The sequence below is a fragment of the Pelodiscus sinensis genome, chromosome 4, assembly GCF_049634645.1.
Source record: "Pelodiscus sinensis isolate JC-2024 chromosome 4, ASM4963464v1, whole genome shotgun sequence".
NCBI classification, from domain to species: domain Eukaryota; kingdom Metazoa; phylum Chordata; order Testudines; family Trionychidae; genus Pelodiscus; species Pelodiscus sinensis.
Window position 1 is genome coordinate 5,473,534 of NC_134714.1, and position 27,507 is coordinate 5,501,040.

Consider the following 27,507-nt stretch of genomic DNA (forward strand, 5'->3'; position numbering starts at 1 on the left):
TACATTTCTGGGTTTCGTCCTGCCCTGACTTATTGTGCTCCCGTTTCATATTTCTGTGCTCACTCTTCATTGTCAGCTTCATTATTCTCGGCGTGCTCTGGTTGCCAAAGGAAGGATGTTTCATTTGCAGAGAAATGCCATTTGTACATCGCTCGATGCGCGCTTGTTAGAAAGTGAGTTAGCACTAACGCTCCTGTAGCTTTCTGAGAAGAGACGCCCGTCTGTTTCCAAAATGAAAAGCATGACACGTAACGAGGCTGTGCAACGTCAAAAGATGGAACTGAACCTGGGACCTCAGTGCATGCACGTCTACTTCTAAGGCAGCAGAGCAAAGTCTCTCTTCCTCCCTGCAAGTGCCACTGTATGGGACAGTGAACCCCATCCACTAGGTGGGTGGGGTACAGCAGCCAAAAGGCAAAGGAAGATTATTCACCAGACCCAGTTTTGATCTCGTGCTGCTCAGAGGATCTTAAGTGCTACTGCCAGGGGCAGAGGAGAGCGCTGCGGGGCCACGGGCAGCACAATATCGCAGGGTCCCCCCATTTGACACGGCGCATGCGCCATGGCGCCACGGGACTTCTGCAAGCGCGGGACCTGGGGCAGCCGCCCCGCTCGCCCTGCCCCAAATCCGCCGCTGGCTACTGCTCTGCTATCTGGAATGAGTGCAACCAAGTGCGCCGCAGGAATGAGACGAGGCGGCGAGTTTGTGGTCGCCCGTGGAACAACAACTCAAAGGGAAGGCTGAATTATCATTGCAAATCCTTTGCTTTGGGACGCTGTTCCCGGCACCTCTATTCATCCGAGCCGTCTCTTTCTCCATGGGATTGCCCACATCAGTGAGGTTCCTCAGGCAAGGTTTGAGCTTCTGGCCCCGTGGGAACAGCAACCCCTCTCGGCGCCAGGCCTGAAAGCCATCGTGGAGCCTGTTAAGAAAATCTTCCTTCGACTGAAGGACGTCAGCAGCGGCACGTCTCCAGCTTGCGGAAGTGGGCAGAGAGACGGGGAGGGTGGCACCTTATGGAGCTCTGTTCCACAATGTATGGCATTTCCCATCCACCAGCACAAGATTCCAACGTTAATTCGGTCACCCCAAACTACAACAGAGCCAGCTGCCTAGGAACAGAGTTACGAGAGCAATCGGACATGAGGATTCACAGTGCCCGTCGATAGACTGGCTTGTGAAAAGTGACTTTTTCCTTTCCCCACCCCATAAAAGAATCTAGAATGCTCATTTTTGCTTGTAATCTTCAATTTTTTATTCCCTTCCGAAACAAATGTAAATGAAGGGGAAGTATCCCTGCAGCTCACCTAGCCTAGCTAGCTTTGGAAAGCGAATCATGGCTCGCCCCATGATCCACCCACTTCTGGGGACCATGCACCCTGGGACAGTACACCAAGGAAGCAGTCCATCTGCAGAGCCCTGCTCAGCCACAAAATCCGTATCTGCATCCACATCTGTACCCACAAAAGAGTTGCAAATACAGGTTGAACCTCTCTAGTCCGGCATTTCCTGGTCCGGCAACATCCGTGGTCCGGCTTGATTTGAGTTGGCTGGATGTCCAATTATCATGGGTGTGGCCAAGTTTCCCTCATTCCCATAAAGTTTGTTTACAGCCACCAGTCCTGGCTCTCAGTGTTCAGTGCTGTTATTTAGCTCTAACTGACCCCTAACTGTTTTCTAAGAGCCCAATAAGCAGTAGAAGGATCGGTGATCCTGCTAGACTATAGAGACCTCCCATGGTTTGGCAAATTCTCTGGTTCCACACTGGTCAAGTGCCGAGGGTGCCGAGTTAGAGAGGTTCAACCTGTATCCGTGGGTGCGGATGCTTGCAGACTTGCAGGACTCGATCCATCTGTTTACTGAGTCCTTGAGTACGGGACCTGCAATCCTGCTGGGCCCTTCTCCCTTGAATGCCCAGATAAGGGCTGTGCAAATTGGAGAAATGGTCTGAGGTAAACAGGATGAAGTTTAATAAAGACAAATGCAAAGTGCTCCACTTAGGAAGGAACAATCAGTTTCACACATACAGAATGGGAAGCGACTGTCTGGGAAGGAGTACAGCAGAAAGGGATCTAGGGGTTATAGTGGACCACAAGCTGAATATGAGTCAGCAGTGTGATGCTGTTGAAAAAAAGCAAATGTGATTCTAGGTTGTATCAACAGGTGTGTTGTGAGCAAGACACGAGAAGTCATTCTTCCGCTCTACTCTGCGCTGATTAGGCCTCAGTTGGAGTATTGTGTCCAGTTCTGGGCACCGCATTTCAAGAAAGATGTGGAGAAATTGGAGAGGGTCCAGAGAAGAGCAACAAGAATGATGAAAGGTCTAGAGAACATGACCTATGAAGGAAGGCTGAAAAATTGGGTTTGTTTAGTTTAGAAAAGAGAAGACTGAGGGGGGACATGATAGCCGTTTTCAGTATCTAAAAGGTTGTCTTAAGGAGGAGAGAGAAAACTTGTTCATCTTGGCCTTTGGGGATAGGACAAGAAGCAATGGGCTTAAACTGCAGCAAGGGAGGTTTAGGTTGGACATTAGGAAAAAGTTCCTAACTGTCAGGGTGGTTAAACACTGGAATAAATTGCCCAGGGAGGTTGTGGAATCCCCATCTCTGGAGATATTTAGGAGTAGGTTAGATAAATATCTGTCAGGGATGATCTAGACGGTGCTTGGTCCTGCCGTGAGGGCAGGGGACTGGACTCGATGACCTCTCGAGGTCCCTTCCAGTCCTAGTACTTTATGATTCTAAGATTATGCTGATTAAAATCACATCCTCCACCACTGTCGCTGAATGCAGGAGATTATTCCAAAAGGCACTGAAATGATGGGAGGATGTCAGTGTTATTTCATGGTACAGCAGCTTAAATGCAATTAATTGCTTTTGAGACCCAAGTCTAATCCGTGCCCTCTATTACTCACAAGTACCTTTTCCAGCAGGCAGCCTTTTTTTGTAAATGAAACCTTCAAGACAATGAGAGGCTGAATATTGGCCCTGCCTGTGATTTGAAGCTCTGCGTATTTGCTCTGGGTGGCTGAAAAGAAGGATTTCGGGGGGAGCGAAACCATTCTGCAGCCTCCACGCTGGAGGGCACGTCTCCGCCAGGCAAGCTCTTGCGTTTCAGAAGAGCAAATGGAGGTAAATACCCATTCACAAAAATCAATCGGGGGCTTAAAAATCCACACCTCAGCCGGAGTGCGGTTTTACACGGTATTGTTTCAGGGAAAGTAGCAGATGAGAATGAAAAGCCAAATCTTCCACTGCGCGCGCTCAGCATGACTAGAATCATAGAACACTCGAATTGGAAGGGACCTCGAGAGGTCATTGAATCCAAGCCCCTGCCCTCACGGCAGGACCAAGCCCCATCTAGACCAACCCTGACAGGCGTCTGTCCAACCTGCTCTTAAATATCTCCAGAGAGGGAGATTCCACCACCTCCCTCGGCAATTTATTCCAGTGTTTAACCACCCTGACAGGCAGGAAGTTTTTCTTAATGTCTAACCTAAACCTCCCTTGCTGAAATTTTAGCCCATTGCTTCTTGTCCTATCCTCAGAGGCCAAGGAGAACAATTTTTCTCTCTCCTCCTTGTAACACTTTCTTAGATAATTGAAAACTGCTCTCATGTCCCCTCTCAGTCTTTGTTCTAAACTAAAGCAGCCCAATTCTTTCATCTTCCCTCACAGGTCATGTTCTCTAGACCTTTCATTGTTTTTGTTGCTCTTTTCTGGACCTTCTCCAATTTCTCCACATCTTTCTTGAAATGTGGTGCCCAGAACTGGACACAATACTCCAATAGAGGCTTCATCAGTGCAGAGTAGAGCGGAAGAATGACTTCGCGTGTCTTGCTCCCAACATATCTGTTAATGCATCCCAGAATCACGTTTGCTTTTTCTGCAACAGCGTCACACTGTTGACCCATTTAGCTTGTGATCCACTCTGACCCCTAGATCCCTTTCTGCAGTACTGTTTCTCTCGGACCATTTCTCCAGTTTGTCCAGGTCATTTTGAATTCTGACCCTCTCCTCCAAAGAAATTGCAACCCCTCCCAGCTTGGTATCATCTGCAAACAAAATCGTACTCTCTATGCCGTCATCTAAATCCTTGATGAAGACATGGAACAGTGCAGTTTCATACATGAAAATGGGATCTTACGCAGCCTGGGTTGGAAGTGCTTTGGGGGAGGCGAGGCTGCTGTGGTCAGGTGGTTAGCCGGCTATGTTTCAATTTGATCTCTAGAGGGAGAGGTGCCATTTTGTTTTACATGCAACTCAGAATCGTAGATCTCAAGGTGGGAAGCAACCATCTAGTCTGTCTTTCTGCACATTGTAAGCCACAGTCCCTCACCCACCTGCTCCTATAACAGGCCCCTGGCCTCCCACGGAGGAACTGAAATCCTCAACTCATGGTTTAAAGACTTCAAGCGGCAGCGACTCCAGCACGGGCCTAGTGCAAACCTGCAATCCCCGTCCTTGCGCACAGTCGCTCTTAAACATCACTCTTGGAGACAAAGCGGATGATGGTTTTCACTGCGACGCTAGCTCAGTGCTGAGATGCTGCATGAGAACAGATCTTGCGTTCCATCAGACAAGCTAGTCCCCTTGGGGACAGCAAACCGGGTACGTGTGTGAGTAGCCAGGGACAAGGGCTGTGTATCCCAGGGGAGCTCTTCAAAGGCTCGTCATGGAGTGGGGTCCACAGACTGTTCACTGGCATTGCATGGTGGAGGGCTTGGATTGTTTTGGGGGTCATCAGACTGGGGCAGGCAGGGAGCTGACCGGCAGGTAAGCACAAGCCGTCCTGGGTACCCCATAGAATCCTAGAGCTGGAAGAGACCTCAGGAGTCATCGAGTCCAGCCCCCTGCCCAAGGCAGGACCAATTCCAACTTAATCAACCCAGCCAGGGCTTTGTCAAGCCGGGACTTAAACACCTCTAGGGATGGAGATTCCACCCCCTCCCTAGGGAACCCAGCCCAGTGCTTCCCCACCCTCCTAGGGAAATAGCTTTTCCTAATATCCAACCTGACCCTCCCCCACTGCAACTTGAGCCCATTGCTCCTTGTTCTTCCATCTGTCACTACTGAGAACAGCCTCTCTCCATCCTCTTTGGACCCCCCTTCAGGAAGCTGAAGGCTGATCTCAAATCCCCCCTCACTCTGCTCTTCTGTAGACTAAACAAACCCAAATCCATGAGCCTCTCCTCATAGGTCATGAGCTCCAGCCCCCGAATCATTCTGGTTGTATCGCCAATGTGTCCACATCCTTTCTATAGTGAGGGGGTCCAGAACTGGACACAATACTCCAGTTATGGCCTCACCAGAGCCAAATAAAGAGGAATAATCACTTCTCTGGATCTGCTGGCAATGCTCCTCCGAATGCACCCTAATATGCCATTAGCCTTCTTGGCTACAAGGGCACCCCCGAAGCATCACAATCCCCCCCCCCCCCCCATGTCCAAGGTGTGCAGGGGAATGTGCAGAAACTATGGATTATGGGGCGAAATGTAAAAAGGCATAAGTCCCATAAGCAGACAATGTGCTTCCCTGCTCACAATGAGACACATTCACAGATACAAGAGGGCATGGCCCAGGGAGAGTTGCTTGGTGCCTGTGTGGGGGGGAGGGGGCAGGAAAGGAACTGAATCGAGACACTGCAAAGCTTTATCAGATTCCCACCGGGACTGTTCAGAGCCTTATAGGAAGGTGGGAACATTTCAAGGTTTATAGCCTGTATTTAACATTTTATTAGAGCTTGCCTTCCACAGTGAAATAAATGATGAGAAGCTGGATAGGAGTCAACAGGGCGCCCTTGTAGCCAAGAAGACTAATGGCATATTGGGGGGCATTCGGAGGAGCATTGCCAGCAGATCCAGAGAAGTGATTATTCCGCTTTATTCAGCACTGGGGAGGCCACATCTGGAATAGTGTGCCCCGTTCCCTCCCCCCCCCCCATTATAAAAAGGTTGTGGATGCATTGGAGAAAGTCGAGCAGAGAGCAACCAAAGTCATTAGGGGCTGGAGCACATGACTCACAAGGAGAGGATGATGGATTTGGGCTTATTTAGTCTACAGAAAAGTGAGAGGGGATTTGAGAGCAGCCTTCAACTAACAAAGGGGGGTTCCAAAGAGGATGGAGAGAGGCTGTTCTCAGTAGTGACGGATGCAGAACGAGGAGCAATGGGCTCAAGTTGCAGTGGGAGAGGCCTAAGTTGGATATTAGGAAAAACTATTTCCCTAGGAGAGTGGTGAAGCACTGGGATGGGTTCCCTAGGGAGGGGATGGAATCTCCATCCCTAGAGGTTTTTAAGTCCCAGCTTGACAAAGCCCTGGCTGGGTTGATTGAGTTGAGGTTGGTCCTGCTTTGGGCAGGGGGCTGGACGCTACCCCCTGAGGTCTCTTCCAACCCTAGGAGTCTGTGAAAGGAAGGCAGCATTATGGGTGCTAGCAAAGCCAATCAATCCTGGGTGACCGGTCATATCACTGAGTTTCCTAGCATAGCGCCCACATGCAGAACTGAACCTGGGACCTCTAGAGCTTCGTACATGAGCCTCTACTGCAGGGGTGGGCAATCATTTCCACAGGGGGCTCTCCACTCCCTGGAAGATGGAGGAAGGGGGGCTCAGGAAGAAGCGGTCAGGCTGGGAGCTAGAAAAAAACAAAGACTGTGTGATTGTGAAAGAGAATGTGTAAAAGAGAATGTGTAAAAGATAGACTGACACAGAGTGAGTGTGCGTGGCAGTGTGATACAGTGTTGTTGTGAGTGGCACAGAAACAGTGTGGCACAGACTAGGTGGGTGACAGTGACACAGAGGGTGTGTGCTGGATGCTGCAGGGTAGGTTTCTGAGAGAAGCCAGGCACTGTCGCTTTAAGGGAAATCTGTCCTGCTCTGTTGTCTCCCTCCTCCCCTGTTCTGCACTTCGAGTCACTCACCATCCATGCTTCCCACTGGAGCAGCTCCCCTATGCGTCTCCCTCTCCCCAACTCCTGCTCTGTAGAGATGGGTACAGGGGCGGGGGACACCCTGACTTCAGCCTTCCCCTCTCTCCCCTTCTCCATGCTCTGCATGGCTCTCAGGAGAATTCTGTGAGCAGCTGGGTGGCAGGACGGTGCAAGGGGGAGCAGGCTGCAAGTATGCATGCTCTGCTAGTCAGCTGGATGGGCCATATCTGGCCTCTGGGTCTATGTTTGCCCCCCTCCCTCCCTGCTTGCTCTACCACATGAGATAAAAGCCATCTGCCTATTCCCTAAAGCTGTAGAGCAGACTCATTCTCTCTGCAAGTGGCCTCCATGCGACTAGATGGCACAGTGCCCCACCCCCAGAAAGTGGGTGGGTTATGCTAGGTCAAGCTGGTTTGTGTCACAATGTAAGGCAGGGAATTTGTTGACCTAGAAGACCCAGCTGGTTCAATAAAAGCAACAGCAGTATTAGCTTTCTTTGCCTGGGGCGCTCGCCGGATTGACAAATGAGACTTTTACGTCCAAGGCCTATGTTAAAAGGAATATTAAACCTACAATGGCTGCAAGCCACAGGGATCCGAGCTGCAGAAGATGCTTGCAGCCGCGTGATCACAATTCACTGTTTTGTGATTCTCGTGTAGACAGAAACCCTTAAAGAAAGACACCAGCCCATCAATTGCAACTTACTATGGACAGATTCAAGCTTGCACACAACACAGCCCAGAATATCCAGAGGGAGAAAGGAAAAAAACATCGTGTACTTTGAAGCTGCACACGGTACATGGTAATTTTTCTCAAAGTGTGTTCCTGCAGCTATTTTCAACCTGTGGCACAGGAGAGGAGAGAAGAAATCGGAGAAGTGCATTGCTAAGAAAACTCATGCTAATTGGGATAAGTCTGTGAGCTCACACACACACACACACACACACACACACACACACACACACACACACACACAGAGGTATGAAAGTGACATGGAACATAGTACAGTTTTTCCAGTATCATCTCATTTTACTTTCATGCTATATCACTGTTCCCTTATGCCCTGAAGGGCTGGGAGGTATTACACACCTATTGGAAGTCCATTTCCATACTGCAGACGAATGGGACCAATTACGCTGTAGCTGTCTATTACAGAGGATAACTCAAGATGCAGCTTTCCCCTGCTTCCTCACAGGCAGAGCTAGAGTGTCATTAAGTTTCATAATCACTCACCAGATCCTGCCTAAATTCAATTCACCTCCTAAAATCTAATTAGAGCAAGTGTCTCTTTCAGTCATTAAAGGCTGCAGGGGAATCGCAGTACGTGGTAAAGTTAGGCTGCTGTCACTGGAGGGAAAAAAATACCTCTGGTGCATTTCTTTGCTGCTATGCCCATTAGAGTGATGTTTATTACCTAGTTTCTTAAACTGGCCTTATAGAAAAAGCACAGCCCCACGCAGAGGATCTTGATTTCAGATTTCATATGAGCCACACGGTCCTAGGCCAGAGGTGTAAAAAGTCTCCGTGCGGCTGCCTCTGGGGCTCTTAGAGACAGAAACAGGACACTTCCCAAATCGAAATCAAATAGATGGGGAGCCAAGATGTTTTGACTGCTTTCCACTGTGACAGACCTAAGCCAGCAGCCTGCCACTCTGGGGGAAGCCAGGTATACAGGGCACTGGATACATGGTTTTCTCTTTCCAGAACAAAACCACTAGGCTGTCTCTACACTGGTGCAATCTTGTGCAAAAGTGGCCGCTCTTGTGCAAAAACTTGCTGCCTGTCTACACTGGCCGCGTGTTCTTGCACAAGTAAACTGACATTCTAATGTATGAAATCAGGGCTTCTTGCACCAGAACTCTGATGCTCCCGCTCAGGAATAAGCCCTCATGTGCAAGTGTTCTTGCGCAAGAGGCCAGTGTAGACAGGCAACATGAATTTCTTGCGCAAGAAAGCCCTAAGGCTAAAATGGACATCAGAGCTTTCTTGCGCAAGGGAGTGTCCACACTGGCATGGATGCTCTTGTGCAAGAGCACATGCCCGTGTAGACGCTCTCTTCTGGAAGTGGTTTTGCACAAGAACTCTTCCGCAAAAGAGTTTTTGCACAAGAAGCGGTGAGTGTAGACATAACCCTAGAGTCTGCTGCAATAAAATGAAGGCAGGAAAACACTTGGGGCTAATTAACCAGAACGCTCCCTCAGAACAAGTCACTCAACACCTGCAGCCAATGACAGCCAGTGGAGTTGCTTTAAAAGGCCTCTCCCAGCTAAGGAGAGGGGGAAGACAAAGAGACACGGACCAGAAGGAGAAAGGGAGGAACCAGAAGAAGCTGTGTGTGAGCTGAGAGCTGGTTAAGAGGTACCAGGAGGTGACATTCTGGAGGGGTTGTTTGGGGAAGTGACCCAGGGGAAAAAGCTGCCATGTCAAGAGGAAAAACAACCTTGACTGCTGCTACTTTAGGGGCCCCTGGGCCGGAACCCGGAGTTGTGGGCGAGCCCAGGTTCCCCCCAAACCTTCCCCCACCCGCCAACACAAAGCCTGTCCCAAGAAGGGAGAGCAGGACTATCAAGGGGTTTTCACCCAAAACCATGGACTAGCCTGTGATGAGTATGACTCACTAAGCTATGAACCCTGTAAAGAGAAAGGGGGTTGTGTATAGCCTCAGAGACTCGCTGTGGTCTTAATATTGTCCACCAGTAGCGCAAGACCCATGGGGCATGGCCAGAGCTTTGCCACACCACACAGGGTGTGTCTAGACTACAGGGGGTTTTTTTCGAAAAAGTGGCCTTTTTTCAAAAAAAACTTCCCCTGCGTGTAGACTGCTGCTGCGTTCTTTCGAAATTAAATCGAAAGAACGTAGCTTATTTTGGACCGTGGTAAACCTCATTTTACAAGGAATAATGCCTTTTTTCGAAAGTGCTCTCTTAAAAAAAAATTCTTGAATGCAAACAGGGGGGTTTCGAAATAGAGCATCCAGACTGTCACTTTTTCAAAAGCAGCGGTTGCAGTCTAGATGCTCTCTTTCAAAAGAGGCTTGCAGTCTAGACGTAGCCACAGAGAAAAAAAGAAATAAACCTCCTGAGATGTCCTCTAGCCTCAAAGCAGAGCACAAACCCGACTTGTCCAGCCACGTCTGTTGCGTCTCAATCCGAAACTGGAAAGGTGAAAGGAGAGGAGGAGCAGCGCTCCGGAAACATGAAACGCTGATCATGGACCAAATTAATGCAAGTGGCTGAGAGGACTCTCCTAGAGCAAATGCTGGCAAAACCCACCTTAGTCTCAGGAACTCTGGCAGACGATGGTTGTTACTATTTATACATTCGGGCAACTTGTCTAAAGCCAGATGAAAAAAGCCACCTCACCTCTGAGTCTAACGGAAGGAGGAGACCATCTGAAACTCTAGTTGCCAGTTTGGTGGCAGCAATTTGAGAGATTCATTAGGAATTGGATATCAAGTGCCTGATGCGCTCTTTCCCCTGCCCCTTACGCAATCACCTGCACCTCTCCCAAAATGCCCCCTCTTCTGACCAGGGAACATGTCTCTTCCACTTTGCATAGGACTATGGGACTCCCTCCCTCCACCCCCTCCCAGCCCTGAACCACCACCAAAGGGCAGACCAACCTGCAAGGTAGTTATAAGTCCCGGATCGAGTTGCGAGTGGAATTGTCAATAGCACTGAAATGTCACCCTGTATCCAGGGAAGTTGGTTTGCCCTTAAGTTGTTAACTCCATCCATTGGACCTTTTTAAAACAAAGACATGCGTTATCGGCACTTATTGCTCGACGAGTGAGGTCTAATCCCATGTCCTTTACTCTGATGGGATAGATGAGCCATACAGAGCTTAAAATACTCCCAGGAAAAACACACCTAGTAAGAGTTGGGGAGGGGGAGGCTCCGGCCAGCAGAGCCATCTTAATGATGTCACCAGCCTGCCTCCATGGCCCCATCTTTGCATGCGTGTCGGGGTGGATTGAGGACTAAACCAGAGCACACCGTGATTCGGCAAATTTGTGCCAGCATAGAATCATAGGGTGCGTCAACACAGCACAGTTATTTAAAAAAAAAACAACGTGAACAGTCTACACAGCAATTCTGTTATTTCGCCATTTCGAAACAGACGGCTTTTCGAAATCTATAAATCTCATTCCATGAAGAATAATGCCTCTTCCGAAGTAGCGATTTCGGAGTAGCAGGAGTGAGGATGCTCCACTGCTGCTATTTCAAAATAACTCCTCCCATGGCCATGCAAAGTAATTACTCCCCAGTGCATCCTGGGGCTCTAAATTGAGGTAGCACGTCCTCATTAGGGAAGCCTGACTTGGACTCATTTTGAGGCTTCCCTGTAGTGTAGACGTGCTATTTCGAAGTAAACTATTTCGGAAAAAAATCAAAATTAGCTTATTTCAAAATAAGCGTGCTGTGTAGACGTACCTATAGAATCTTAGGGCTGGAAGAGACCTCAGGAGTCACTGAGTGCAACTCCCTACCCCAAAGCAGGACCAACCCCAACTCAAGCATCCCAGCCAGGGCTGTGTCAAGTCGGGAATTAAAAACCTCTAGGGATGGAGAATCCACCCCCTCCCTAGGGAACCCATCCCAGTGCTTCCCACCGACCTAGGGAAATAGTTTTTCCTAACATCCAACCTAGACCTCCCTCAGTGCAACTTAAGACCATTGCTCCTTGTTCTTCCATGTGTCACTACTGAGAACAGCCTCTCACCATAATGCCCCATGAAATGCCATTACCATCTGGCACAATTTAGAGCAACCCTTAGGCTGTTCTCAATTGCCTCAATAGCTCAGTAGACCCCTCCCCCCTACCCTTGTCAAGAATGGGGGAGGGCACAAAGGTGGCTTTAAAGTCATCCTACACACATACACATACCCTGTCCCTCCACTAAGCACGGCAATGGAGGAATGAAGAACCTGGGCTTACATTCTCTTCGCACCCATATATCAGGAATGTTGCCACAAGCAACAAGTGCTATAAATCAAGACAGACATCCCAAAATCTGGGCTACCCACAGGTTTTGCACCCGTGTTAGTTAGGGGCAAGAGCTTGCACCATATAAGCGTATCTGTACAACCCCTGGTGTGGATGCAGTTATACTGGTTTTAAAGGGGCTTACATCAATATAGTTTACTTCCCTTCCCTTCCCTTCCCGTTCCTGTGTTCAGATGCTTAAAAGCAGACCCTGAGCTGGTGCAAACTGGTATAGCATTATAGTCAGTTAGTGGAACTATCCAATTTACATTAGTTGGGGATCTGGCCCAAAATATACCTATTTGGAATGCTAGTCATTTTCTTAAAGCATTTCCCCCCCACCCCGATCTTTCTCTGATACTGCAAGGAGATAAGGACTCTTGAAAGTAAAGAAAATGCCACTAACGTGTATCCTATTGATACGATCATGTCATCACACGTTATGTTTGTTTCTTTCAGAGGATGGCGAAGCCATCGCTAAACCCCAGCCGGAACAACTTGAACTGATGAAGCCTAGAAAGGCTGCCACATGGCCAACCAGCTCTCACACACCCTCAGGTTTTGAAGAGCAATCCAAGCAAATCAATATTTGCCGTGCTTGCTTAGCACTTTGCGTTTCCCCAGCTGATCGTTAACAGAGCAAACACACCCGTCCCCTTGAACAGGAAGAAATGCCAGTGCTGACAAAAGTGACAAGGCCAGTGGATGGCAGATGATGGAAATTGCTATAAAAAACAATTCTTTATGTGAAGTCTCTTCCTGTGGAGCAAGCTTCCCCGTTACAATAAAAGTAATGGACAGCCAGTCTTTGATCTCGCCATTACATCAGTCGTCGATTTAAGATAAACATTTACCTGCATTTTTCCACTCTGGCATTTTCAGCATTCTGGATTCCAGCCCATAAAGGATCACTACTTGGTTTGGATTCTGCCAGGAAAGCCACTAATTTAACGTCTGTACCTGGAAAGATAATGGGGCAAATAATTGAGCAAGCAGGCTAGTAAGGTGATAAGCAACAGTCAGCATGGATTTTCACAAGACCAAATTGCATCAGACCAACTTAATAGTTTTCTTTGACAGGGTAACAAGCCTTCTGGATGGGGAAGGGGTAGATGAGGTATATCTTGACTTTAGTAAGGCTTTTGATACCGTCTCACATGACTCTCTCAAACAAACCAGGGAAATGCAACACAGATGGAGCTACTATTAGGTAAGTGCATGACTAGTTGGATTCCCAGAGAGTAGTTGTCCATATTTCATAGTCATGCTGGAAGAGCATAATGAGCAGGGGCCTGCCGGGATCAGTTCTGGGTCTGATTCGGTTCAATTCCTTCATTGATTATTTAGAAAACAGCATGCAGAGAACGCTTATAAGCTTGCATGAGATACCAGGCTATGCGGGGTTGCAAGGGCATTGGAGGATGGAATTAAATGATCTAGACAGACTGGAGAAATGGTCTGAGGTAAATAGGATGGAAGTCCGTAAGGACAAATGAAAAATGTTCTACTTAGGAAGGAACCATCAGTTGCATGAACACAAAATGGAAGATGATTCCCTAGGAAGGGAGCACTGCAGAAAGGGATTGGAGAGAAGGAGTCATAGTGGATCACAAGTTAGATACAAGTCAACAGTATAACATTGTTCCAAAAAAGGGAAACTCATTCTGGGATGCATTAAAAGCAGTGTTGTATGCAAGACACAAGATATAATCCTTCCATTCTACACTGCTGATTAGACCTCAACTAGAGTAGTGTGTCCAGTTCTGGGTGCCACATTTCAGTAATGATGTGGACAAATTGGAGAAAGTTCAGAGGAGAGCAACAACAAACAATTCAAAGTCTAGCAAACATGACCTATGAAGCAAGATGGAAAAAATTGGGTTTGTTTAGTTTGGAAAAGAGAAGACAGAGGACATAACCATTTTCAAGTACAAAAGAAGATTGTTACAAGGAAAAGGGAGAAGAATTGTTCTCCTTAACCTCTGAGGGTAGGACAAGAAGCAATGGGCTTAAATTGCAAAAATAGGTTGAACGGAAGAAAAATGTTCTTGTCAGGGTGGTTAAGCACTGGAATAAGTTGCCTAGGGAGGTTGTGAAATCTCTATCATTGGAAATGTTTAAGACCGGGTTAGACAAACATCTGTCAGGGATGGTCTAGACAGTGCTTGGTCCTGCCACAAGTGTAGGGGACTGGACTGATTTACCTTGGGGCGCTTGGCACACAAAAGCTAAATACTAGCACCTAAAACTATAGGAACATTAGATTTTAGGTGGGTTTAAAAGATAAACAAAAGTATGTGTGTGATGTATCTGAGAGAAGCCGCAGAACACCAACTGTGCATGACTAACATTTGCTTCTAGCAAAAACACATGCCCAGCATGCGGGAATAAAGGCACCGTTCACAGAGGATATTCTATCCCTAACCTCGCCAGAGCGACGCTGTCCCCAGTTCGGGAGTACAGCAGCATGCCTTCTCTTTGGACATGGGAAAAAGCAATTGTATGCCCCCGAAGAGTAGAGCTTGAAATCCTGACATCAGTGAAGTCAGTGATAAAATTCTCGACCTCAATGGGCCAGGATTTCATCCACGGCGTGCTTCAAATGTACCAGCTCTCTCGTGCCTCGCACCATGTCTTTAACCTTCTTTTTTTAGGTCTGATTAGGACATAACTACCCCTACTGGCCCGCAATCTGAGCAAAAAGCACAGCAACTGTAGATCCTTTGGTGATCTCTAGCCTCCAGCATGGGGGGAAACTCTGATGCACAACAGCATGGGTACGCCATCTTGGAATGCCTAAACAACCACCTGGACTCCATCTTGGCTGCCCATCTCCTTCCTCTCCTGAGAGCACTTTCCCGCTCTTTTGACCTTTGGGCGGGAAACTAGAAACTTCCAGTCACCCACGTGCCTTGAGGCCACTTTGCCAAAACCCACACATGACGACTCAGCCATTGCTCTTGTGAAGGGTGCCCAGGCATGCCTCCGAGAGGAGACAGGCGGTACACAGGAGAACAGAATTTCACTCCAAGATAAAACTGAAGTAATTATTGGTATCAATGGGGCTATCTTGGATTGGCTTCTGTGTAAACAGGAGCAGAATTTAGCCCTAAATCTGTTTAAGAACCTTGCTATCACATCTCTAGTTTGCCAAGGACGACTAGACTTCCCAGCTTTTGTTTCTGCTTTGGCTGGAGGCTTTACAACTAGTTCTGCACAGCGCGGCATGTGTGCAAAATGAATTCATACAGATCTGCTTCCCACTCGGCTTGAAAGCACTCCTCCAGCATGATCATTAGAAGATGGCAGTGAAGGGTTTCTGGTGGTGACAGATGGATATGGGTGATGAATTTTGGTTCAACTCTAACTGTTGGCTTAACTTGGTGTCTTTTTCTATTTGTCATACTTAAGCCACCCTTCAGCAACGGATCGCCTGCCACTCCCCGCAAGCCATCCCCATGCTCGCATGGAATACTGCCAGCAGAGAGATGGGGCTTATAGCAGAAGTACCAGCACCCCCTATTGTTAAGGCATGCAAAAACAAGGCTACATCACTCCCAGCTCTCCATTTTCAGGCTTCAAAAACTTCCTCTTTGAAAAATCCTTTCCACTGTAGGAAAGACACCCACAGCCCCTTCACCCAATAAGCATCATTCAATTTTAAAAAATGGAAATAAATAAAAGCTCAACACAAACAGCAAAAATACTATGTAAATAGAATTTTGTCTCCCAAATAGAGAAAAGTGACAGTCTGTAAATTCTGCTAAGGGATTGATGGGTAAATGGGGATAGGGTCATAATTCAAAATGATCTGGACAAATTGGAGAAATGGTCTGAAGTAAACAGGATGAAGATTAATAAAGACAAATGCAAAGTGCTCCACTTAGGGAGGAACAATCAGTTTCACACATATGGAATGGGAAGTGACTGTCTAGGAAGGAGTACGGCAGAAAGGGATCTAGGGGTTATAGTGGACCACAAGCTGAATGAGAGTCAGCAGTGTGATGCTGTTGCAAAAAAAAGCAAACATGATTCTGGGCTGCATTAACAGGTGTGTTGTGAGCAAGACACGAGAAGTCATTCTTCTGTTCTACTCTGTGCTGGTTAGGCCTCAGTTGGAGTATTGTGTCCAGTTCTGGGCATCGCATTTCAAGAAAGATGGAGAAATTGGAGAGGGTCCAGAGAAGAGCAATAAGAATGATTAAAGGTCTAGAGAACATAACCTATGATGGAAGGCTGAAAACTGGGTTTTTTTAGTTTAGAAAAGAGAAGACTGAGGGGGGACATGATAGCCATTTTCAGGTATCTAAAAGGGTGTCATGAGGAGGGAGACAACTTGTTCATCTTGGCCTCTGAGGATAGAACAAGAAGCAATGGGATTAAACTGCAGCAAGGGAGGTTTAGGTTGGACATTAGGAAAAAGTTCCTCAATGTCAGGGTGGTCAAACACTGGAATAAATTGCCCAGGGAGGTTGTGGAATCCCCATCTCTGGAGATATTTAAGAGCAGGTTAGATAAATGTATCAGGGATGGTCTCGACAGTATTTGGTACTGCCATGAGGGCAGGGGACTGGACTTGATGACCTCTCAAGGTTCCTTCCAGTCCTAGTATTCTAGGATTCAATAACATATCTGGTGGCCTGCAAACCCTAGCGAACTGCATTTGCCCACTGCTTCATTTTGGGAGGTTGAAACTTCTGTTTTCCCCTTGGGTTATTTGGATGCAGATTGTCACAGCACCCTGTCTCCTGACCAGGAACAACACCTTGGCTGGGACCTTATCCAAAGTCAACGATAGCAACCTGGTGCTCAGTTAAAACACCTGAAAGTGTGGAGTTGGGTGGGGGGGGGTAAAAAACAAGGTTTATTTTATAGCATCTAAGAAAGCCAGAAATCTTTGCACCTTCCTAGGTCCCAAGGAAAGATAAAGCACCGAGATTCCAGCATAATTAAAATACGCACTTATTGCTCGCACTGTCTGACCTGACAGCTTCTCAGAGCATAACCCGCTGCCTGCTCTAACAGCAGAACAATTTGTCATCTGAACACCAGCACACACTTTATTTTAGGGCCCATGGGGGCACAACCTGAAATAATCAGCATAAGAACGGATCCCGCTCTAATGCAGACATGGAAGCGTTAGAGAGAGCAAGGTCCGCAAGACACCGGGAATCCAAACAACGAGCTAAGAACCAGCGGCGGAACCTGTCTATTCAAGAGAAAGTGGTGCGAAACTCAGCCATTTTCAGAGGGTTTAATGGCATTCCTGGGGGAGGTCGTAGAGATTTTCGATATTGGCCCATTCAGAGCTGTGCATTTGGCTCATCGACAGTTTCCCCCTTCAGACAGCTTTGGAAGACGTTCTCTCTCAGGGTGACGTTAAGGAGAAGTGTATCGTATGTGAGATGCTCCGTTGTCACGGCGAGGCAAGTGCCTGGAGAGCATAGATAAAAGTTTAGCTACAAAAGTCTGTCCCCGGCTCCCTTAACATCGTTCTACTTTTCCACACTAAGACTAGTTCTACACGGCGCACCTTCCAACAGCACGGCTGTACCGCTACGGCTGCCATTTTAAGGTGCCCAGTGTAGCTGTTCCTTGTTGCCAGGACAGTTCTCCCGGTGACAAAAATAAAACCCCCTCCAATGAGAGGCAGTTGTGTCACCCACAAGACAACACCTTCTGCCAGTGAAGTGTTGTCCACACCGGGGCTTTTTGTCATTCAAACTTTTGTTGTTCAAGGGGGGGTTTTAATGAGGAACGTGCAGCGTATACGAAGTCTCCGACACAAGATCGTTATGAGCAGATGTGGGAAGAGGACCACGCGGATGAGATGCTTTCATACATGCAAATCTCTTTCCAGCCTGGACACATGCCATTCTCAGCAGACTCTCCTGGTACTTAGCTTTGGATTCGGGTCTGGCATATTATTAACTACGTGCCTGAGGCCCACAGTTTTCAGGCTCTTCTGGGGCAGACGGCCACAAAGGAGTTTGTGCACCACTCTGGCAAGGAAGAGGTTACTTCCCGACGGATTCTGGAGACCTTCCAACGTCCAACGAGCGGGGCCATTGGTAGCTCCAAACACTGCCCTGCCAAATGAAAAGCGCCCCAATTCTAAGCCTGGGGAAACAGCAAGAATTGTGCCCAGTCTGAGCACTCACGCTGCACGTATGGCCGTAAGAGTCCATGCACTGGGAGTCCCATCTGAGCACAGAGCATCTCTGGCTTCCTTGCCAACAGGACTGAAGCTGCAGCCCTTCCTCATGGGTCCCATGGCGAGTTTCCTGGGGCGAGGGAGGGACAAGGGGGCTGTAAGTGGGAGGCTGCCTCCAAACCGCCCTCTTTGACCTCCGGGCCACCTTGCAGGCTGTCTCCCAGGTCATTTGCCTCTTCCCCTCCAGATTTCCAAGTGTGAGGAGCTCTCCCCTATTCCACAAGAGCCACAAACATGTAAGTCATCAAGCCCCACAACCATAACCCAGAATTCCCCCGCAGTCAGCGCCTGCACCCAAACGGTCAATCGGCACATTGAGTACAGCTCTGGGGCCTGTCACCGGCACCTCATCTTCCCCCAACACCTCTCCCCAGCTCCGTCTCCACCCTATTTCCTTCTCAAGGGTGGTTCTAGCTCTGATGCAGACACCAGCAGGCCCACTGCTCCACCATACCCATGGCTTCAGCTCTCCAGCTCTGGGAGCCAGCAGGAATCTCCCTCTCCTGCCCCTCCCCAAGCTCCTGCCCCATTTACCCTCTTCCCCTTCAGGGCCTGCCCCCTACTGGCCATTCTCAAGAGGGGGAAGGATGGCGAGGAACCCCCCTACCACCACCACCCCCACCCCGACCACTAACAAAAGCAGAAGTCAGCCCCTGGGGGTGGGTACGTTCTCGGCACGGCTCAGAGTCGTGCGTCCGCTCCCGCGTTCCCACAGCCACGCGGCTATTTAAACCCAGGCTCGCTCAGTGAGCGTGAGAACGTATCCCGGAGCACCCCGGCAAGCAGAGTAGATGCAGCCCGAGCCGCACCCACAAAAGGCGGCAAAGCTGAAGCCTGGTTGAAAATTTGGGCTTGACAGCTGCCAATACACAGGCCTGTCCCCTCTGTGCTCACTGCCCCTTGCTGCCTGGCCTGTCTCGGCCCTTCCCATCGCATGCCAGCGGGTGCCGAGTTGACAGGGGGAAGCCACCGTTATCGCTAGAGAAGACGACACCTTTCCACTATGGCGCGGCTGAAAACATTCCCGCAGGGCACACGCCATTCTGGAATGAGGGGGGCTTGCAAGCAGGGGAGCGATTCCGGCACTTTCATTCCAGAGCAGCCGGAGAATGGTTATTCCGCCGTAGCTGTAACAAAATGGTTTATTCCCCTAGAGCAGGGGGAGCGCTCCAAGAATTTGGTAAGTGGTCAAGGGCTGCACTCTTCCATGATATTCAAGGAGGTGTGAGGACGGGGTGCAGAAGGGAGCTTGGGGTGTGGGATCTGGGAGGGGAAGGGAGGGAGATTTCCAGACAACGGGAGCTGTAAGGTTGTGCTGGGGGTAGGGGCAGTGTCAAACACCCCCCACCATCCCCAGGATCCCAGTACATGGCCCCTGCAGACAGCTGCTCTGAGGAGTCTTGGGGCCGGGGCCGGCAGGGAGCCAGACTGAGGTTCCTGCTGGGCTGCGATCCCGATCCAGCAGCGTGGTGAGCCAGATGCACCATCCTCCCCATCGGAGCCAACAGCCACCACAATCACTTCGGTTCCCTAATGCCTCCTCCTTCTGAGGTTCGCTGGTTCCCTACAAGGTTCCTGCCCGTTTCAGTGTCCAGCGAGGCCAAAGGAAAGGCGCTCGGTTAGACCTTCCACGTCAGGGAAAGGCTGAATCCGTCTTCCCAACATGAAGCTGCTCAAGGAACCTCTCCCGGCCTCCTTGGACATCTTGCTCTTCCAGATTCGAGGCTCTGCCCTCCTGCCTGTTTGGGGGCAGGAGCTGATGCTAACCTCTCCCGCCCGGGCTGTCAGCCTCCCTGTAGCTAATGTCTTACGGGAGCAATCAGAAAGACACCTCCTCAAGATGGGCAGCCGCACACCAGTGCGCAGAGCCTCTCTGCTCCGAAGCAAAAGTCCAAGCATTTTGATCTGATCATTCAATAGAAAATTAACTGCTTGTGTAGCTAAGCAGCAGCATCACTTGTGGGGGGGAAGGGAGAGGAAAAAAAAAAAAATCACCCAGATTTGCCATTTTCAGTATTTTTTTTCCCCGCTCTCAGCCCCATTCCGAGAATATGGCCCCGCTGCCACATTTATGAGGAAGAGCTCCCAAGATGTTCATGTGTTCGTCTCTCTCCAGCCCTCCTGTGTCCCTCGCTCGCTCGCCCTTCCAGGTCACAGGGAAGAAAGAAAACTGCCGACAGGCTTTGCTAAGCCCCAACGCACACAACGAGCAGCAAGCCAAGCAGGAGGGGAAGCCCTTCCCCGCAGAGCAGTGTCACAAATCCAGCAAGGGAGCAATCCAGGCCTTTTCTCCAGGGATGTCAAGAGAGGTGACAAAGGTTAACTTTGCGATAGGGGCTGATGGGAGAGCCCCAGAGGAAGCATCAGAGGCGGCGAGGAGGAAGGAGGACCGAAGTCCCTTGGGAGGGTCTCTAAGCAGCACTGACCCAAAGAAACACAGGGGTACACAAGGCCCGCGCCTAAACTCAAAACTATCCATCGAGAACTGTGAGGAGGTCTCATGAAGACAACTGCAGGTCTTCCTCCCTTCCCCCCCCCCAGCAACTGAGAGGACAGCTGAGGCTGGAAAGGATGTAACGGATGACCCCGGTATTACAACAGCATGGGCAGGATCTGTCCCAACCAGCAGCTTTCCCAGAAGCAATAGTCACTGCTCAGGGGCCCACTGAAAGAGGCTTTTCCCAGGTGGCGGAAAGTCAATCAGGCAGGCGGGAAGAAGTACACTTCTGCGGTGCAGAGGGATAGCTGAAATAGGAGCCACCACCCAAAGCACAGACCGGGTAAGGCAGCCCAGGAAGCTGAACTAGATGGGCAAAGAGGGTTGACTCCGGGCTGAATGTAAAGCCAGGGCAGAGGACTGCAGCTGGGGTGGGGGGGGGGGGGGGGACAAAAAACACCACAGAAGCATACAAAGAAGGAGCAAAGAAGCTCTGGACACAGCAAGAGGTGCCCGAGAGAGTTCCTGGAGAGCTTTTTGGGCAGCGTGCTGGCTGAAAGAGGCTTGGAACGAAGAGACAGCTTCTCGACGCTTGTTTGATTCCGACTGTTTAGGAACCTAGGACTTTGTACATTCTTTGTAAGCCAACAATTGCATCCAACACACACCTGGCTCCATCTCCAATTTCTCCTCCTAAAGAACCCACCCCCGGGGCCTTGAATAGCTCAAGCCAACAAAGGATAACAATGCTCCACCTGTGTATTTGTCACCCCCATAGCATCTGGCTGATATTTTAATGCGCTCCACAGATCTCTTGGGGAGGTGCTGCCCTGCTTGGAATGAGTGCGACGGATTGTTTACCGCCGTTGCCAACTTCAGTCTGGGATAAATAGCTGGAAAGAACTTGATTTACTCTTGCAATAAGCTGACAGATTGCAAGTGTAAAAACGTGCCCCTTTCCAGAGGCCGTTAAGACGTGATGTGCACATCACACGGACCACGGGAACGCTTCAGCGTGGCACGGCCACCTTTTCGTGACCTGGCCTCTTTCAAACCCTTCCATTGTTGGGCACGGAGCTGGTCCTCGCAGCTGGCAAGTCCAGCCTATTATAAATGGATGCCAACATCACAAACCTCTGTTACAACCAGCCAGGTCGTAGTGCCTCCTACCAGCCAGGAGGCAGTGCCTCCTACGCAGAGTGAGGTTGGGTTCCCCCAGGAACCACTTCAAGGGGTTACACCGGAGCCTGCACTTGGCACTTGTCAATTAAACAGCTTAAATAGTTACCCAACACCGGGCTGCCAGCAGACGCTGCCGTCAACTGGCTCCTGAAGTACTGGCTTGCCTAGTTGGCTTTACGGAGGTGTGAGGGGGTCACTCACCACCGTAGCGGGGGTCCGTCGTCTGTCCCCGGAATCAGTCCATTCCGCCCGCACGGGCCTCCGCTCACGTGGCGCTTCCCCTCTGGAATCCTCCGGTCACGTCGTTCTCTTCGCCACACTGCCCTCCGGCAGTGCCCAAGTCACTCGCTCTGAGCCCCCCTTCCGGGGGTTGGTGTCTCTCCAGCAGGCCTTGCCGCAGGCCTAGCAGGCTGGCCGGTTGGCTGTCCGAGCGTCCTGGCCCAGCCTGGCTCTCTAGCCCTACCCTAGCTCCAGGGAGCGTCCTGCTCCCTCCGCAGCCAGGCTCACACTGCCTTTGCTGAAGCAGCCCTTCCCTTTTATAGCTCCCAGCTGGGCCTTAATTGGCCAACGCCACCCAGCTGGGCTGAACTCCCCGGGCCTGCTCCAGGCTGGGGTTTGGCTCCTAAAGGGCCAGTACAGGGCAGCTGCCCTGCTACAGGGGGTAGATTTAAAAGAGATGATCCTTAAAATCCTAGTAACATATTTCCTCCGTGTTTTATATCGGTGCAGGGGAGTGATGGATGGCTTTGCGTTCCTGCTGAATGCACAGCGATTGTTGGTAGAATTATCCGCACCTGCATGGCTACCACCAACTTTTAATAAGGGCTTTTGGAAAGCAAATCGCTGGGTATTCCTCCAGTGGCTGCAGTCACCTGGCATTTGGAGGAAACGGCTGCCTGCCTCGCAAGCAAATAGCAGAATAATGACAGAGAAACAACCCGCCCCGCTCTGAATACAACAGCGCTAGAAGATAAAGTCAAGATTAAGCCTCCCCCATGCTAGGGGTACAGACTGAGCTCACTGAAATGCAGTGTTGTGGTTCCCATTCTAGCCTGGAGCAGCTGCTGACGCTGTAATGGGCCCCATGCAAACCTTTAAAAGGGAATCCTAGTGGGATAGCTATAATAATGGGGCTTTTAGAGACGTGAAATGAACCGCCGTGCACCCAGCGCTGCAGAGAACAAAGGCCTCCATTGGTCAGCAACAAGCAGCCGAAAGGAAACTGGGCTGGGTGGTGGATCCCAAAACCTGGAGGACAAATACATACTTCCAGTGCTTTGTGTGATGGTACTGCCTGGTACGCAGTACCAGCACCTCCAGCCAGAGGCTTACCTGGAAAGAACGGCGCGTACTGGCACCTTGGCCGGGTCTATCGTCTATTAAAAGGGCAATGCTGGCCCCCGCCCCCCTCCCACCAGCTTTTTTTTTTTTGGGTGCCTCAACTTTTCCCCTAGCGTGTGTCTAGACTACAGGGTTTTGTTGATAAAAGTGGCTTTTGTCGACAAAACTATACCTGTGTCTACACTACTGCCAAGTTCTGTCGACATAAGTCGGACTCGAGTTCAAGTTAAGTCTCCTAGGGGACTTGACTTGAGACTCGACTCAGGTTCATTGTTTGTGACTTGAGACTCGACTTGAGACTTGCTAATTTTCTTAAATCGACTTGGTGAAAAAATTGTCCGAAAATGCCGATATCAATGGCTTGTACAAAAGTGACTTGACAGTTTTTAAATTAAGACTTGAGACTCGACTTGGGACTTGACAATGACGACTTGAAGACAACACTGAAAATAATGTAGCGGATTTTCTTTCCCTCCAAAAAAACCCCTGCAGTCTAGACTTACCCAAAGTCACTTCTTCCCTTTCAATTCGTCTCATCTACCTCCTTTTTCTTTCTCTTCCTTTCCAATTAGTCCTTTCTCCAGTTTTTCCACCTCCCCTTCATTCCTCCCATTCTGATACATTATCTTCTGTCTAGGGGCAGGGTTTTTATGTGCATCTGCAGGGCAGTGGGAAACACACTTTGAGTCACTCCCTGCTGCTTTTGATTTCAATAACTGGGTGAATTTTAATGTGCCCTACCATTAGAAGGGGAGCCCTTGCAGTTGTGGGAGATTGAACTGGGTGGCCCATTCCACTGTGCCGCAGACGGTCCGTTCCACTCCGAGGACTGCTACCCAACTCAATGAAATTAACAGATGAGGATGATAAACTAGAAGGAACTGCAGACACTAAGGACAGAACAATACAAAAGAGATGGATGGAGACCAACCAAATAAAATTATGTTAGAAAAATGCAGGCGACAAGTTTGGATGATAAATCGCCTGGCGCACAGAGGATCGCTAGGAAGAAGAAACAGGGAAAGCCGAAGCGCTGAAAGAGGCCAGAGGAGGATGCTGGGTAGCGAGGCAGACAGGAGTTTCTGGTGAGATACAATTTAGCAGGGGGGCAGAAAGGGGTGCAGCCCCCTGCCGCTGTTGCCCCAGGCCTGGGGCCTTTTATCTGGACATAGTTCTTAAGTTTGAGGCATGGCCCCAAGAGTCCTAGTTTCCCCCTCCTTCACGAGGGTTCCTCGTAGGTTCCCCCTCCTTTGCCCCAGGGGCAGGGCTGGAGGTTAACATACCCCGGCGCTGGCCCACTAGATGGGTTCTGACTCTGGTTCTGCAGACAGCAGAACCAGCTCCTGTCTCCTCGCTGGTCAGCCCCTAACTGAGCCAGGCCCCTTCCTTTTATCCTCCCTCCAGGCCTGGCATTGGCTGCAGATAAAGCAGGGCGGGGCTAGCTGATAAAACGGGGCGGGGCTATCTGGGCAAAAAGGCCTTGTCTAGCCCCTGCACTGCCAGGCCCTCCTCTCGCTCCCTTACACCCCCTGCTGGTTAGAGGTTGCTTGTTCACTGCCGCCCTGGGCTTTAGACTCCCTCCCAACATTTCCTATGGTTTTACGATTCAAATAATCCATTCTCATCTTCCGCCAACGTCCAGTCCTGACAGTCTCACTAGCCTCTTGGCCTCGGCGCCCCACAGAGTCCGGACCAGCGTGCCCGCCCCATCTGACCTCCTGTCCATACCAGGCCCTGGACCAATTCCTTCCGGCAATGAATTCCCCCCGGCTGCCTTATAAAGGCTTCCCAGGGGGCCGTTCCGAACGTGCTGCCTTCCGTTTGCGCTGGGCGCTGCCCGGTGGGATCGGGAGCCGTGCGCTGACTCGTACACGTTCGCCCCAGCCCCTTGGGGACCGTTAAAGGCGCTAACCATGCACAGCCCGACCAAGGAATGATTTGGGGGGACCCAGGCTACAGCAGTGGCTCCCAGTCGTCCCCCCTCCGCCATACACAATGGTTTGCCCTCGTTCCCAGTCTCTACAGTCCCTCACGGCTGCTGCCTTCTCTCTTTTCTTGGCTTCATTTGGCGCCCGCCCCCCCGCACTCAGTCCCACGATCATTTATTCTGTGCCGTGCCTTGGCGCGCCTGGTCCCCGGCAGGCCCCACAAGCGCCAGTTTTCTCCCTGAGCCCAGAGATCCCCCTCCCTCGCCAGGTCCATCTGTTTCCCTCCCCCTCCAGCCGCCAGCGCGACAGCGGCAGGGCCAGCATCCACACAGCTGCCCCCCCCCCGCTCAGCTGCGGAGGGCTCCCGGTTTGTTTACAGGAGATTTCTCTACCTCAGCCTTAAATAACCTCCCGGCAGGGTCCCAGGGCCCACTCCCCTCGGGCAGCGGCACCGCTGTGACACGCCAGACGCCGCGGCACACGTGTTAATACTGGCGAAACGAGGCCGCTGCGGAGCCCGCTGCCCTGGCTTGGGCAGTCAGCCAGCTCCAGGCCCCGGAGCCCAGCTCAGCAGCTTTGGAAGGCTCAGCCCCCCCCCCCCCCCTCCCGCCACCGCCCCTCACCCCCTCCCCAATTGTCTCAGGTACAAATAGGAAGCCAGGGGCTCCCCCATTAAAGGGGGGGCATGTTCCAGGTGGGATGCCGCCACCCGCCCAGAGCCAAGAATGGCCTTTAACCCCTTCAGCTCCCACACCGCGGCCTAGCTCAATGGGGACCCCTTCAACAGAGCCCCATGCAGCACGGCTGTGAGGATGCCACCGAACATTTCCAACACCCACACCAGAGCTCCCCACGGCTGCTCCTGTAGGAGAAGGGTGAACATACGAACGGCCACACTGGGTCAGACCAACAGTCCATCCAGCCCCGTGTCCTGGCTGCCCAGTAGCCAGTGCCAGATGCCCCAGAGGGAGGGGACACAAGAGGGAATCCTCACATTAGCCCTCCCCCATCACCCACTTCCAGACAAACAGAGGCTAGGGACACCATTCCCACCCATCTTGGCTAATAGCCATTGATGGACCTCACCTCCATGAATCTATCTAGCTCTTTGCTAACCCTATTAAAGTCCTAGTCTTCACCACATCCTCTGGCAAGGAGTTCCACAGGTCGACTGTGCGCTGAGTGAAGAAAAACTTCCTTTTGTTTGGTTTAAACCTGCCGCCTATTAATTTCATTGGGTGACCCCCTAGTTCTTATATTTTGGGAATACGTAAATAACGTTTCTTTATTTGCTTTTTGCACACCAGTCACAATTTTATAGACCTCTAGCCTAGCCCCCCTTAGTCTCCTCTTTTCTGAGCTGAAAAATCGAAGTCTTTTTACTCTCTCTTCATATGGGACCCATTCCAAACCCCTCATCATTTTTGTTGCCCTCTTCTGAACCTTTTCCGATGCCAATATATCTTTTTTGAGATGAGGCAACCACATATGTACGCAGTATTCAAGATGTGAGCGTACCATGGATTTATATAGAGGCAAGAAGATGTTCTGTCTTATTCTCTATCCCTTTTTTAATGATTCCTAACATTGTTTGTTTTTTGACTGCCACTGCATACTGCATGGATGCCTTCAGAGAACTATCCACAATGACTCCAAGATCTTTCCTGATTAATTGTAGCTAAATTATCCCCCATCACATTGTATGTATAGTTGGGATTATTTTTTCCAATGTGCATTACTTTATATTTATCAACGTTCAATTTCATTTGCCATTTTGTAGCACAATCATTTAGGCTATGTCTGCACTGCACTGCAGAGCGTCTACACTGCATGCGTGTTCTTGCGCAAGTAAATTTACAGTAAAGTGTCAGAAAAAAGGGCTTCTTGCACAAAAGTTATTCCTCTCCCCACGAGGAATAGGCCCTCTTGCACAAGAGCTCTTCCACAAGAGGGCAGTGTGGACACATGGCAGGGGTTTCTTGTGCAAGAAATCCCTATGTCTAAAATGGCCATCTGCACAAGAGAGTGTCTACACTGCCATGGATGCTCTTGTGCAAAAGCACATGGCAGTGTGGACATGTTCTTGCACAAGAACCCTTGCACAAGATGTTCTTGTGCAAGAAGCCACCAGTGTAGACATAGCCTGAGGGTGCTGGGGTGTGCTAGCTGGTGGCACAGAGGCTGAGCACAAAGCAGGTAAGCCAGGTCTCCCTGAAGGCAGGGGGGCCTAGTGGTTAGGACCCAGAATTAGCTGGCAGAAGTGGGGTGCAGAACACCACCACTGGTGCCTCCAGCCTAGGAACTCCAGCCCTCTATATTAGTCTAGTCCTTAAGTTTGGGGCATGGCCCCAAGAGTCCAGATTTCTCCCCCTTATTTAGGGTTGCTAATAGGTTCCTCCCCGGGGGGGGGGGGGGGGTGAAGGCTTACCTGCTCCTGCAGCTGGCCAAGTAAATAGCCTTTGGTTTGTGTCCTACAGCACCACAATTC

The 27,507-nt window shown here is 50.1% G+C and overlaps 1 long non-coding RNA gene across 2 annotated transcripts; it reads right to left on the reverse strand.

The window, feature by feature from the left end:
- On the reverse strand, window positions 1–27,507 carry LOC142828940 (uncharacterized). 2 transcript variants are annotated; one of them, XR_012903112.1, is made up of 4 exons: window positions 27,448–27,507; window positions 12,772–12,877; window positions 10,554–10,673; window positions 1–1,113 (listed from the first exon to the last, which is right to left on the reverse strand). It is a non-coding gene; the product is annotated as an uncharacterized LOC142828940 (long non-coding RNA). The 2 variants fall into 2 exon arrangements; XR_012903113.1 differs by lacking the exon at window positions 1–1,113 and adding an exon at window positions 7,533–7,773.